Below are 15,065 nucleotides of genomic sequence, written 5' to 3' on the forward strand. Positions count from 1 at the left end.
CCAGACCGAGCAGCTTGTCTATGCTAGTCTGAAGACAGTACATCGTAGTCTGAAGGCACTCCTGAGCAGAAGAAATGTTGGCAATGTCACGGTGCATCCTTAGCAGGTATGCGGCCGTCTGACTTAATTTGGGCATGAGGTCATCAAATACCACGCTGGGAATGTGATTTGTGAGGGGCAGAATGTGATCCAGGGTCTTTGAAGCAAGTTCCTGGGGAAGCTTGAGCTCTCGGGACAGGACTGCCATGTCCAGTGGGGTGACCATGATCAGATTAAAGTCGTGCAGTCCAGGGGACAAGAGCAACGTGGGGGGAGGCATCTCGCATGCAGGAGGAGTATTGTCAATGTTGTACGAGCAAGTTGTTGGGACATTATGGGCATTCAGCAGTCTGTACAGGGTTCCCTGTTGTCCTGGTGGGTGAAGTGTGCCGAGGTCAACCCGTGCTGGTCCTCCTCCAGAGGTATTGGGCTGTTCAAAACCCCTTCCCTGCATTGGGAAAGGGAAGTTGGGGACAGATCCTTGCTGTGGGTTAGGTCTAGGGTGCACTCGGGCTTCTGCCACATATGGCCGACATTGGCTACCTCCCCTTGTAGGTACTGTTGCTGCCAGCACATGTGACTGTCTCCATGGCATCTGCGGAGGGGGTAGGTCCCAGAGACCAAAAGGTCCTTCAAACAATGGCGGAGTCCCTTGGCCATTTCTTGGTGCAGGCTGAATCGGTGGAGCCCTCGTCGCTTGATGCCGAAGCAATGGGGGTCCTCCTGACGCCAGCTGGCACAGCTGCCGGATGGTTGGCGGCTGTGGCGACCCATCTTGGCTCGACTGGCCCTCTATTGGATCCTCTCCTCCAGATAGTTCTGAGAGATCAACCAGACTTGGTAGAGGCGGCTCAGGAATAAGTTCCAGGTCAGAGGAGTCTGGTCTCTCAGCCATACTTCTGTGTCCTATTAATATATACATATACAGTCATTACGATATCTCCATGTCATTCTTTCAGACATTGTCTATCATATCCCTCATTGTTGTGGGTGCATGTGTGTAAATGTAAATGTGCATGCATGTCTTCTCCCTCTTCTACAACACCACTAAATACTGTCCATCCCTGTCCTCCCTGTCACTTGTTGGGGTATATGCCACAATGTCAGGTAGTTGGGGGGGGGGTGTCAGGGAGGACATTTGGTATTTCATCCATTTCCATATATTCTGGTTCTCTGCCTATTTCATACGTGTTTTCACCTGGGGCTCGGATGGCTAAAAGGGGGAGTTGTCCAACTGTGGATGCAATCAACTTATTAACCAGAAATTTTAGCAAGGGAATACCACAACATACTACTAGCAAGATAGCCACTCCTATTAGCGCCAAGACCACACCCATCTGATATAACCAGTCCTTCCATGACATCCACCCTTTCCTTAAAGCCCCAAAAAGCGTGAACAGTGGGCCAACATTTATTCTATCTCCTAAGGTATTTCCAGAGGTCTCGTCAGTTCCGTTCCTCCCTCCTACGGAGTTACTTAATAGTTCTTGTTGAAACTCTCCGAGTTCGATTAGGAGTTCGGTTAAATTTCCATCTTCCCCCGTATGCATGGGTATAGCTGTGCAACATTCTGTTGCTTCAATCATTATGCAGACTCCTTGCTAATCAGCCATCATCATCTCGATAGCTAATCTGTTTTGCATTGTCATTAGTGAGGTGGCGTGCAGTTGTTCTGATAAAGCTCCAACAGCTGCTAATGTCCAATTCAAGTATCTTTGTTGATTATACCACAGGTAATTAATCCACAGAACCCCCTGGAACCTAGAACAGACTTTTGGGGTTACCCCGAACAGAGCTGCTATCCATCCCCATTTGTCTCAGTCTTCTTCTGCTTTAACTCTGCTACTGTCTATGGCTTCTAATTGTTGGGTATCCCTTCTGGTACCCTGTCTTTGACTGTGATGTTGGGTCTATTTTGAGTGTCATTAGTCCTCTTTTCTTACGAAGTTTTTGGGGTATGGTTTGTGTTGAACGTGGCATTTCAATTACTGTTATTGCTCCTGTGAGCATTATGGGGGCACAAAGGCCTTTCCAATTAGGGGACAGAGATGACAAGAGTTTCTTCTTTTGTCCGCTTGTCCAAAAAATATCAGCTAAGGGTACCGTCCCATTAGCTAAATTTGGGATAGATATCCATGAAGCATGGGTGAGATTCATTCCAATTACAGATCCCCCTGTGGCTGGTACTACTTGTTCACACTGTATGCCTGCTGTAGGCAGGGTGTGACATACAGTAATATTCCATGGTTTATACTCTTGTTTCTTTTGCGTACACTGTATGGGGTGTTTTGACTTGGCCATCCCTACCTGCCAGTTACTTATGTATTGTGCTGCTGAGCCTTTAGCTATACAAAATGGGTGTATCATCCCTTTCTCTATTCTAATAATGGGTGGGAGGGTTGTCCCCCCTTGCGTATTTAAGGGCACAGGACAAAATTTACTGTTGGCTGCATACCTTTCATCACCTGCTGCCATTTTCATAACACACTGCAGATAACAATCTGCTTGTTGTGAGTTATCTTGGGGACTCCTATAACAGTTGCTGATATCAGGTAGGGGTTTAGCCTGAGGTATTACATTTTTCCGGTGACAGGCTATGCAAGGCTTTTCACTGATATGTCTAGCTGAAAATTTTAACCATTGGTAAAATAAATTAGTCTTCAAACTTTGTGTGCGGGCTAGGTCTACACTGGAATCCCATCTCCCTAAGTGACTACTCATTTCTGGGCTTCTAATTGTCCTCTTTTTCCTTGGTTTAATTTTTACCCATTTTGTGGCTTCATGTACTGTAACAGTTACATCTTGCTTGGTTTCCCTGCATCCTTTTTTATCACAAATTACCTCTATGTTGACTGCTCCCTCCTCTTCACATTTGGTGCTAATAGCTTCTCCTAGTATGTAATCCCCCAGCTGTCCCTGTAGTCCTATGTTCTTATAGGCTCTTGATTTAATGTATGCCAAATCATATGTTTTTCCTGTTGTTAGAGTGCCTTGTTTAGTTTCTATTGCGGCCACAGCCACAGCACAGTCAATTGTATGTTTTGGATGTCTGTCTCCGCCCATACCAACCACCATTAGTATGGTCAATCCCTTGAGTAGTTCCCTGATCAATTGTTCTGGTGTTGGTTGAGGTGTGCCACTAGATGTGCTACTGAATGGACTTTCACTAGGTGAACTATAACTAGGTGTGTCTGTGCTTCCTCTAACTTGTTCTTCTTGTGGTTCTACTGTGGTTAAGTCCGCTGAGTTAATGTCTGAGTCTGATGTCTCCTGTGACCTCTCTATCTGTCAGTCTGCATCTCCTGTTGTTTCTGAAATATCACTAACTGGGTCTCTCTCTAGCTCTGAGTCAGCATCTGAGTCTGTTGCTGCTCTATCTGGCAGGGATCCACTACTTTCTGAAGGCGTGCGTTGTCTTTGTTCGATCAGTCTCTGTGAGCGCCTTGGCCGGTGTTCGCCTGATGTTTCTGGCTGCAGGGAGGCGTGGCCTTCCCTCTGTGCTGCTGTAGGGTCTCTGGCTTCCCCCCTTGGCCCGGCAGAACTGTCAAGACGAGCTTGCCGAGGCCGCAGGAGCGCTGGGCCACCAACCCTACAGCAGTGGTTTAAGTGGAACCAAGTGTCCTTACCGTCTACCTTGACTGCTGTTCGCGAGGCAAAAATCACTTTAAAAGGACCTTCTCGGCGAGGCTGGTCCCACTTCTATTTGAACACCTTAATGTAAACCAGATCACCAGGCTGGATGGTCTGATTCTTGGGTGGAATTTCCGCTTCTCTGTCTTCTGTGGCACCTTTGACCTGCAAAAAGATAGTTTTGTGTATTTGGGTTAATTGCCTCAGATAATTACACCATTCATCCTGTAGCTGTTCCAGCGATGGTCCCTCGTAGGGTCCTCTCAGGTATGAAATAGGCATCGGCTGACCTGTAAGAGCTTCACATGGTGTTAGATGGGTTAGTCGGTTAGTTTGTGAGTGCATTGACAAGAGAGCAAGCGGTAGTGCATCTAACCAAGTTAGTTTGCCGTTGCTGTCTGCTATGATCTTTGCTAGTTTGCTTTTTAGGATGCCATTAGCCCGCTCCACTGCCCCATTTGATTGGGGGTGATAAACGCACCCAAATTTTTGCTTGATGCCCAATTGTTTGAACGTTTCCTGTGTGACCTTAGCTATAAAGGCCCTGCCATTGTCAGATGAGATAGTATCTGGAATGCCAAATCTTGGGAAGACGTCTCGACACAAGAACTTGGCTACCGTTTTATGGTCTTGATTTGGGGAGGCCACTGCCTCAATCCATCGGCTGAACCTGCATATGACTACCAGAAGATATCTCATTCGCTTGACTCGATTGTCGGCTCCCATGTCTATGAAATCCATCATGAGATGTCTAAACGGTCCATCAGGGACCGGAATGTGGGCTAGGGGTGCTGTGAATGATTTCCTGACATTGTATTGAGCACACACCTGACATTCACTCAACAAACGGTCCATATATGGTGACCACCAGACAGCTGTTAATTTGTTCATAATTTGGGCTCGCGAACAATGATCCGGTCCGTGGGCTCAAATGATCGCATGTCGTAATAGATTGGTGGGTAACACAAAATGTCCATGACTACTGCGCCACAGTTTGTCAGCTGGCCCTTGGCTATGCATCTCAATGGCGCCTCGTTTAACCCACATACGTTTTTCTTCTCCACTGGCTCTACTCTGAGCTACTATCAGTGCCTCAAGTGAAACCAGTGGGGCACAGTCTTGGATGGTCAATAATGGAAACATATTTTTCCCTTGTGCTCCTTTTCGTGCTGCATCATCTGCCAGGTTGTTACCTTGAGCTATAATGTTATTATTCTTTTGATGACCTGCACATTTAATGATGGCTACTGCAGATGGCAGTTGGAGGGCTTGTAACAATTGGGAAATTGCCTCTCCATGTGTGACAGGGGTGCCATCCGCCCTCAAAAACCCCCTCTGTCTCCAAATGTTTGCATGTACATGACATACGCCATAAGCGTAGGCTGAATCTGTGTAGATGTTAACGCGTTGGTCTTTAGCTATCTGGCAGGCCACAGTTAAGGCTTTGATTTCTTCCAGTTGGGCTGAACAAGACTGATCAATTCCATGGGACTCCAACAACTCAAAGGTTTCACAATCAGTGTTTAGTTTAACAACACCCATGCCCGCATGCAATCCCGCGGCATCCCGAAAGCATGAGCCATCCACAAACAGGGTTGGATCTGTAACGTGGTTATACAAATCTTCCCTGGCTCTCAAGAATTTCTCTGTTTCTGCCACACAGTCATGTGGAGTGCCATCTAACGGTGTGGTTAATTTGGTGGCGGGGTTCACCGTGTGACAACGTTGTATTGTTATCTCTGGAGCAGATAACACGACTTCGTATCCGGTGCGTCTGGCTTGTGTTAGGACGAAACGTTGACTGGTCAACAGGGCATGTAGTTGGTGCGATGTGTACAATGTTACTGCATGTCCCATGATTATGGATGACGCTTTTTGAAATGCGAAGGTAGCTGCCGCTAGCATGATGGCAATCCCGTTTCAATGTTGTCAAGCTTTGCACTGTAATAGGCCAATGGTTGTTTTCCTTCGTTTGTGTCTTGCATTAATACAGCACAGGCATAACCAGCTTTTTCAGTAACATACAAATGGAAAGGTTTTCCATAATTAGGGTTGCCTAACGCTGGAGCAGTTTGCATGTCTGTTTTTAGGGCCTCAAAAGCTCCAGTTGCCTCATCTGTCCAGATAAGGAGGGCTGCATTGTTTGTTTGACCCGCAGCTCTGATCATAGCATGCAAAGGTGCAGTTTTTATAGCATAGTCACAAATCCACGGCCGACGTAACCTGCCATCCCAAGGAATGAAAGCAATTGTCCCACTGTTTGTGGTTTAGGAGCCTTGATTACAGCCTCCACTTGGCTTGGGGCTATACATCGCGTGGTCCCACACAACCATCTCCCCAAGTATTCTACTTGTTGTTGGCAGAACTGTAGTTTGTCCTTACTTACTTTGTGACCTCCATCTGCCAAAGCATGCAATACTGTTAATGAATCTATTTCACATTGTTCTTGGGTCTCTGATGCAATGAGGAGATCATCCATATATTGCACCAATGTGCTGGGTATGTCCAGGTGTTGCAAATCTTCAGCCAGGACTTTGTTAAAGATAGCTGGGGACAGGTTCAGTCCCTGAGGCAGACGTGTATACGTTAGTTGTTGTCCCAGAAATGTGAATACAAGCAAGTGTTGTGAATCTGGGTGCACGGGTACACTGAAATAGGCTGAACACAAATCAATTACTGTATACCATTTTGCTCCCGCAGGGATGCTTGATAGTATAGTATGTGGATCAGGAACCACAGGTGCATCCATTTCTACTATTGCGTTGATAGGACGCAGATCATGTACCAGCCGGTACTCTTTGGTATTGTTTTTAGGGATAGGATAGATGGGAGTATTACACGGGCTCTCAGTTTTTACTAAAACTCCTGCTACCATTAGTCCCTTAATTACTGGTTTTATGCCCTCAATAGCCTGAGGTTTTAATGGATACTGTCTTTGGTGAGGCAGTTTTGCTCCTGGTCTTACTTTTATTTTTACTGGTAGGGCTGTTTTTACCAGTCCTACATCTGTTTTGCTTTTGGACCACACCACTGGTGGTATTTGCTCTAACAATTTCTCTTGTTGGGCCGATAATACCATCTGTGTCTCTGGTCTAGGATTGAGCTCCACTTTTTGAGCTATAGCCTCATCATTTACTTTTAGGTTAATTCGTATAAACTGCTTGTCTTTTGGCGCTATATAAATAAAATTGATTTGATTTGATTTGAAAGATGTACCTGTTGATTTTCTATGTTTTGCCATTCTCTGACTTCTAAAGCTGTCTTTACCATTGGGCCTAGGTAATGAGATTCGTACTGATCTGAAACTAAAAGGGTCACATGAGGCACGGCATTTGGCACTTGGTACCATTGCTGTTCAGCTGAAGTCAGCTTGACGGAGGCTGCGGCCCCTTTGAGGGCCTAAATAAATTTCTGTGGTGGTTATGTGAAACAGCTGTTGATTCATCAGTGTGTCCCAGCAGCATGCATAGTCAATTTGTTCTTGTTTGACATCGAACATCAAGGTGACATGCAGAGGTAAATTGGGTGGATGTACTGCTGCATAGTGTTGTTCTACCCAGGGCTTCCACTTTTCCCACTCCAGTTGGAGATTTGAGTTTTCTGGTTGTAACTTCAGCCAGTACACCATGGGTTGTACGGTTCGGACCTTATCTTCCATATCCATAAGAACCATAATGTTGGTAAGTGCTTTGTCAGAAATGTGTATTTGCAGTCCTTGATGGGTGCACTCTATCTTGGTTTGTAGTTTGCACAGAATGTCTCTTCCCAATAAGTTCACAGGTGTATTTCATGAGTATAACAGGGGTGTTTCAATTGTTTTTCCTGCAACAGTTACAGGAAGTGGGTGTGTAAAAGGTATTATTTTGGTTTTCCCAGAGAAGCCGATGGTCTTAATTGCAGACCCAGAGAGGGGGAGATGAGCGCCCAGAGTATGTTGATCCCTGTATCCACCATAAAAGGGAAATCTCTGTTTTGAATATTAACGGTGACGGTTGGCTCCTCCTTTGGTATCGCAGAAATAGCCAATGCCACATTTTCCCCCTCCGGCTTCTCTAGGCCCCCCTATTGCCAATAGGCGGAGGGTCCGACCCAAGGTCGAGCTGGACAGTCTCTCATTCGATGTCCGGATTGTCCACAGCTCCAACACTCATTGGAAGGTTGATTCCCTGCTGGGGGTGTTGGTCCTGTAGGTGGTCCCGCTTGACTGTTCCTGGGAGCCAAGTTTTGGAATCTGTTTCCAAATGGATTTTGGTGAGGTCCTCTTCACCACCCTCATCTGGGACTCTGGAAGTTCCGTGGTTCTCCTCTCCACCCATGACTGTTGGTGGGCCCATTTCCGGGTGTGCCGGTGTTATGGTAGTGATGGTGATGCTCCACTGGTGCTGAGGCTCCCCCCATGGGAGCATTTTTTCCATTGGGTCCAGTTACTCCTTTGGGGCTCTGTGTGGTTGTTACCACAGGCGCCTGTATGGTGGCAGCAGTGTTTGCTGCAGTACCGGTGCCCGCCGGTTCGGAAGGAGTCGGACGGGAATCAGAAACAGGGGTCATCACAGGAGCTTGGGTCTTTGTTTTTTCTTTCTTTGCTTTGGCCAGTTCTCCCAATTGCATCTGCACCAGTTTTTGTGTCAGGGATTTGGTTGCATCTTCTTCTTTTTGTTTTTCTTTCTTATAGATTTCGAGGTGGTGACAGACATGTTCAGAATATAAGGCCCAGTTCATTTTTGATAGTCCCACTACTCCATCTAGGGCTTTCTGAACAGCTTCAGGTAGAGCTTTTTTTACAGTTATTTTGAACAGGATTTCAGTCGCTGTGGAATGGTTCCATGCATTTCCTGTTTCCTCCGCCCACCTCTTCTGGAACCTGTGCAGGAATTTCTTTGGGCACTCCTCGGGTTTCCACTCCTCATCATCCAACTTAGAGGGGTCCAAAACCTCAGGGTATTTTCTTCTCAGTTCCTCCCACATAGTGTTCCTATAGCGGTTAAAGGGGACTTCATCGTATATATTAGTGCCCATCATTTGTGTTAGTCCGACCTTTCCTGCTAGTTCTTCAGTGTCATGCTTCCCCATTACATGCATCAGCAAGGCCTTTATGTCGCCTAAAGACAAGGTTACCCTTGCAGTGCCTTCCTCTAGGGTGGTTATCCATCTCCCAGCTCCTTGGGTGACGTCTGGCAGTCTGTTGGCCAGCCCCACCATGTCCGTCCAACTCCATGGTGTGTACACATGATGACCATTTCTAACTACCAGTGGGCACATAATGTCTTCCTCGTCCTCTTCTATCCCTGCTGGGGCTCCATAATTTCTGCCGGATCGAGTGCTACTGACGGTCCCCAGGCGACCCAGTAAGCCAGTTATGTCCTGTTCCAGAGCTGTTATTTCTTTGGCTGTACATTGTTGTCTCTGCCTGAGTCGGGCCTCTCATGCACTCTCAATGGTGACCTCACCAGAAATCCTCCGGGTGGGCGGCTCTTTGGTGTGGTTCCCTTGATTGGGTGTTGACTGCTGTAATTTCCTTCTTTCCTCGGCGTCCCAGTATTTTTGTCTTCTTTCCTCCACTAGCCGAAGTTGTTCAGCTAGTTCTTCATTATCTTTTCTGGCCAGATCCAGTGTGTCACTAAACCTCTTGTGCCACTCCTTGGAGCCCTTTTGGCCTGAGAGTGTCCAGTCAGTTGACTTATAGTGGGAGGGGATGGTTTTCAGTCGGCCTCTGGGCGCAGGTGGAGGTTTCGGCTTTCCCTCTTCTTCCTCGTCTAACTCAGTTTCACTGCCATATGTTGCCCCCTCTGTTGACCGGGGTGGGGTGCCGCTCCTCCTTGGACTCGGAGACCTCATGGGATCCATTTGACAGGTTGAGGGCCTGTTTCCTTGTGGCTCTCGGGTCTTTAGTGTCAATGTGAACTTGCCCTCTACATCCATGCCCTTGTCCTCTTCAAGAGTGCCTAGTACAAATTGTCCAGCTGGTCTCTTTGGATTTTTCCTCTGCCACCTTCTCTTTTCTCTGTTGTAGCTTTTGTGCCTCTTGTTTGAACAGGGCCAACACTTCTTTTTCTTCAGCCCGTTTTTTGTTATTATTCATGTTTTTCTGCTGATCTTTAATTTCTTTTTTCTGTATTTCTACAGCAACTGCTTCGCACATAACTGGATCAAATGATCTCTCCAATGGCCATTGCCTGTCCCCATGTGACCTCTTATGCCACTTTCTCATACATTGGTTGGCCTTAATGCATTTTCCCGGATACTTTCTTAATACTAAGTCTAGCAGGGTAATTCCCCGACCTTGACCTTGAGCGTTACCCATATAACCCTGGCAAACACTATGTGAGGTGTTCCTATGGTATTCAGGTTGTCCCTCAGGGGCTGTCCTGATCCAGACTAATAGTTTGCCTGCTGTAACATCAGTTTTGTATTTTAAATTTTTAAATGGATTAAATTTCCATCTGTATTTTCCGTGGTCTTTTTCTTTAACCAAATATGCAAATTTACCTGTTTCCCACTGAACCTTCCTTGGGACCACAGTCAGAGTCAACCTAGGGAATAATTCTTCACCTGGATCGGTTGGTAGTGTTATTAAGTGATTTAATGGTATACTAATTTCTTTATTAGGATCAGCACAAAGCAGTTCCAACCACGGGGCTAAGCCCTGATGCCACAGTCGTCTTATCAGCAGCTCCCAATTAATTAGAGGGAATTGTTCTTTCTTTTGTTTTAAGTTGACTATTCTAGTTATTTGCCACAATTTCTGATTAATCTGTTGTTCGTCCTGCCAATGCTCTGCACCTGTGTTATCATAATATGTCCGCTCCAGCCAAAAATGTGTCCTAATCCCCTGGGTTTCTATGTCACCGTCAGATGAGTAATGCTCAGGGAGTATTGTTTCATCATCACTTAAGTCTCCCATCAATGACTGTCCCAGGCATTGATCAGTCTGTTAGCCTTTTACTATATTCTCTTTTATTTTAACTCTTTAATTTTTAATCTATTTTATTTCTTTAATCCTTTTACAGTTTTAATTCTTTAGTTTTAGTCAATTCTATCTCTTTCAATTATTTTATTAGTATTATCAAACACCTCCTCATGTGTTTGCACTCCTGACTTTCTTCTCTCTCCTAATATCTAACTTTCTACTCTCCCGTTATTTTCTGCTGTTTATTTACTTCTTAATGCCTAGTCTTCCTTTCTTTGAAATAATATCTGCCTTTATATCTTTTATCTCTTCTTTCGTCTATTTTCTGTCGTATCACTGCACCCGTCGTGCAGCCTATTTCTGTTTTCCTCTCTGTCTGTTCTGCACACCCAATCCGTCACGTTGGGTTTAAACGCCTCAACCTTCTCGCACACTCACATTAATCTTATATGTCAGCTGGCTTACAACTTATTTAAGCACTCCCAGCGCGCTTGTAACACCCAGCTTATTGACGCCGCTCTCCCATGAGCTATTACACAACAACTCCAAATCTTTTTACACAAAAATTATTAAAACAAATCCCTATACGTCTTTATCTTGACCTCTGTCACCCCTTTACTTTGTGGCCTCAGACAACTTATTTTGGTCGCTTCTAACATCAATGCGTTATGTCTGAGTATCTCTCCTTCACGTAGACAGCACTGTCGTTGCCAGCAACTGATATATTGTTTTCTTTATCCAGCTTCCCCCCGAGCTTACAGAATTTCTGTTTTACTCTGTGTCTATCACGCTCCACGAGCGTCTGCTGTGCCTCTCTGCACTATTTTTCTGCTTCATTAATTAATTCTCCCGTGCTTTACAAGCATATATTGTGCCTCCCGCACTAATCTTTTCCTTTATTGAGCTTCCCGTAAGCTTAGCATGTGCCTTCTGCACTATTTTTTGTGCTTCAGTCTCTTTTTTTTTCTATAAATATACTTATGTTACCTCTTCTCTTTTACTTATTCTCAGCATGTACTGCTACCCAAATTAACCCCCCTAAAAACACAGCGCATGCTATCAGCCAGCATTTTATTGACAAATTTAACATCAATTGTTCCCAAGCATCCAGGTTAGTTTCACACACGTTATCCGCACCAGAGTTCATAACATTTTTAACCTTTCACTCACACAGACGCTCTCCTCCCCGGGGACACTCATTCACACTCTGAGCATTCTGTCCACAAGGCCTGAGAACTTTTGTCAATCTTATCTTATCTCCTTTTTTGGTTTCTTATCAATTCTCTATTCCAGGTTCTTCTGGGTGAGAGGCATTTACAATTACAAAAAGTTCACCTGTGACTTGGGCGGAATCCAGACTCAATCCTCCAGAGCGTGCAGATTTTATAAAAGGTTTCTGCTTACCTTTCTGTTGTGATCACTTTTATTTTACATTCTGGAAGGTTGATCCGGGCCGACCCAGGTCGCCATGACGCCTCTGGTCCCTCCTGGCTCTGGCTCGCCAATTTATGTCGTGGTCCTTCTCTCTGTTCATCTCAGAATGCCTTCTTGAATAACTCAAAAATGATTGCAGGTGGTTTGCAGAGAAGGGACACAACACTTAGAAAAAACTCAGCCTTGGACAGGACAAAATGCACAGAGTTTAAGTTTATTCAAGCGTTCAAAACAGAATACTTGTACAAACTGAGTCCTCTAGAAAGACTGAATATGTTCCAACCGCGCTCATCTTTTTATAGAAAACCTGCAGGCATCGCTCCTCCTTCGATATTTTATTTATTTCATTCCCCAAACATGGTTTTCTAATGGAAGCGACCTCTAGTTCACCCTAAGCAGGTGTAAAGCTAATTATTCCTATATGACAGATTCCCCCATTATGTTCTGATGGATTTACAACTGTTTTTTTTAAAAACATCACTTTTCTGCCGGCTGCACCTGGCATGAGGGCTCATTACTGCTTGGGCGCCAGCCAGCTCTTCTACCAGGTTGGAAAGTACCTGACAGTCTGAGAGACTAATGGGGCACTTATTAGGAGGACACCTGTTAGTTCAACTAGAAGGCACACAGTTCAGATGGGGATACTTGATAGTTCAAAAATGCCTCTACAATACATGCTATCTAGTCACAGCAGATGAAACTTTTTTTTTACTACTGAGCAAACATCATTGTTAGACTTTTTTAGGTTCAATGATTCCACAGCGTGTAGATGTTATGGCGTCAGTGACCCTATGGCCTTGGCGGAGGTTTGCACTCTCTTAGTGCTTCTAGTTTAAATGATGTTTTTTGTTAGATAGAGCCCCACAGAGAGAAAAGTCTATTCTGGTTACGATGGAGCAGAAGAATTCACCCCGACAAATCAACCCCAGAGGATAATTAGACAACACGACGAGCCAGGGAGAGAGTCTCCTTTATGAGGTAAGAAAATCAAGTCATAACTTTTTTTAAGTGTAAATATTTAATTAATAAGTATCGTCTGTGTTACAGTTTGTGGATATTCTTCGTTAGGAGTTTATTTAACGCTGTTTAATCACGCTTTTTCACCAGACAGAGCAGCAGAGATGTAAACCCTCTGAAATTTCATTTACATTAAAAATACAGGTTAATAACGCAGAGCTGATGTGTTATAACCGACGGAGGTCTATCCAACCGTCAACAGAGCGCCGCGGGGAGGGACTCGCGTTACACGGTAAGAACAAAAAAAATCATATCATGACGTTTTTTTAAAGTGTAAATATTTAATAAGTCGCGTCTATTCTTTCAGTTTGTGGCGAGGCGAGACCGTCGCTCCTGCAAGATGCCCGGAGGTTTGAGGATATTTTGGACTGGTATTAATAAATGTTTTTGAGAGAGAATAGCTAATTGCGATGCATAAAAAGTTTATTCTGGTTTAGCAAGAAGAAGAAGGAGAATTCAGCCCGACAAATTAACCCCAGAGGTTTATTAGACGACACGAGGAGCCAGGGAGAGAGTCACCTTTATGAGGTAAGAAAAAAAAAAAAGAAAAACATTGATTTAATATGACTAAAGTTTTTAAAGGTCCATAAAGTAAGAAAAAAAACATATTGGCTATGTAATGTCAGACGTTTCCCCTCTCAGACAAAAATGTATGCAGTCAGTCAGCATCAGCTCAAAAAGTAAGATTTTGTGGAGGTTTTCACAACCAAATAACCATTTTAAAGCATAAAACCCTCCGCTAGTTAGATTGCTCAATAAATGACCGCCGACTGTTTAACGATACTATCAAAGATACGGCGTGTGTGAGTTATGTGAATTGTAAAAATTACATCTTCGGTGTGTTTTCAGGGGGACTTCTGCAAAACAACCACATTTAAATCTGGATCCACATTAAAAACGGCTTGAGATTTATAATTACACTCTGAACAAATGAACAGATTCTACAGGACACACTTTCCTCTTGTCATACTGACAGCAGTGTGTCGGCTCCGAGGCTTTTAATGTTTTTTGACAGAATCTGTCGGAAATGTGCAACTTTCAAGTGCTTGGTGCAGACTTTTACAAATCATAAAACAGCAGAGTAATAACAGCGAGTTTTAACATTATAACTCTTACCCTTGTGATGTTGGTCAACTTGTGTGGTCGTGTATTTCAGATTCATTTTAACAAATGTTCACCTTTCTGTAGCAGTTGTTATCTAAACTAGTTTGTTCATAATTACAAGCGGTTTTTAAAAACACATTGTACTTTTTTTTTTTACTGCGGATTATTCTGTTTAGTGTATTTCTACATGCCATACACTGTAAAATATAATAAGTTGACTTTACTAAAAAATGCAAACTTGCTGCCTTAAAAAGTCATTTATGTTGTCTTGAATCAGATTTGATTAACTTAATTATTGCGAGTGTGCAGTACTCAAATAAACTTAAAAACCTAGATTATAGTATCTTGTTTATTTTGCTGTACTGAAATAAATTAAATTACAGTAACGTATTTACTGTGAGCATCCAGCAAGTGACGGCTTAATTCTCAAAATAGTTTTGTTCATTCATCATATTCAGGTCAACTTAATTTTCTTGAAGCTACAGCTTGAAAACTGAGTCTGGTTAACTTATCATACTTAATTTGTTTGTATGTTAGCATGCATTTACAGTGTACAGAGAGAGTGCAGCTCAAACCAAAGTCAAATTCCATGTATTCTGTGGATACTTAAAAGCTGTTCTGATTCAGATTCTGATAAACCAGCAGGCGCTTATGAAGAAAATGCTGATGAGCCCTGTTTTATTTGAAACTTCAAAGTTGTTGCTTCAGTTCTCTGTCACTCAGTTATCTGTGATTTTCAGGGAACACTTGACATAAAATGGTTACATACGAGGGCTGTCCGTAAAGTATAGGTCCTTTTTATTTTTTTCTAAAACTATATGGATTTCATTCATATGTTTTTACGTCAGACATGCTTGAACCCTCGTGCGCATGCGTGAGTTTTTCCATGTCTGTCGGTGACGTCATTCGCCTGTGAGCACTCCTTGTGGGAGGA

The 15,065-nt window shown here is 44.0% G+C and overlaps 1 long non-coding RNA gene across 1 annotated transcript; it reads left to right on the plus strand.

Annotated features, from left to right (window-relative positions):
• Positions 1-12,942: 12,942 nt before the first annotated feature.
• LOC117519323 lies at positions 12,943-13,375 on the plus strand. Its single transcript, XR_004563245.1, has 3 exons — positions 12,943-12,988; positions 13,172-13,259; positions 13,335-13,375. It is a non-coding gene; the product is annotated as an uncharacterized LOC117519323 (long non-coding RNA).
• The last annotated feature ends 1,690 nt before the right edge of the window (positions 13,376-15,065 follow it).

Source organism: Thalassophryne amazonica, chromosome 1, assembly GCF_902500255.1.
Source record: "Thalassophryne amazonica chromosome 1, fThaAma1.1, whole genome shotgun sequence".
NCBI lineage: Eukaryota > Metazoa > Chordata > Actinopteri > Batrachoidiformes > Batrachoididae > Thalassophryne > Thalassophryne amazonica.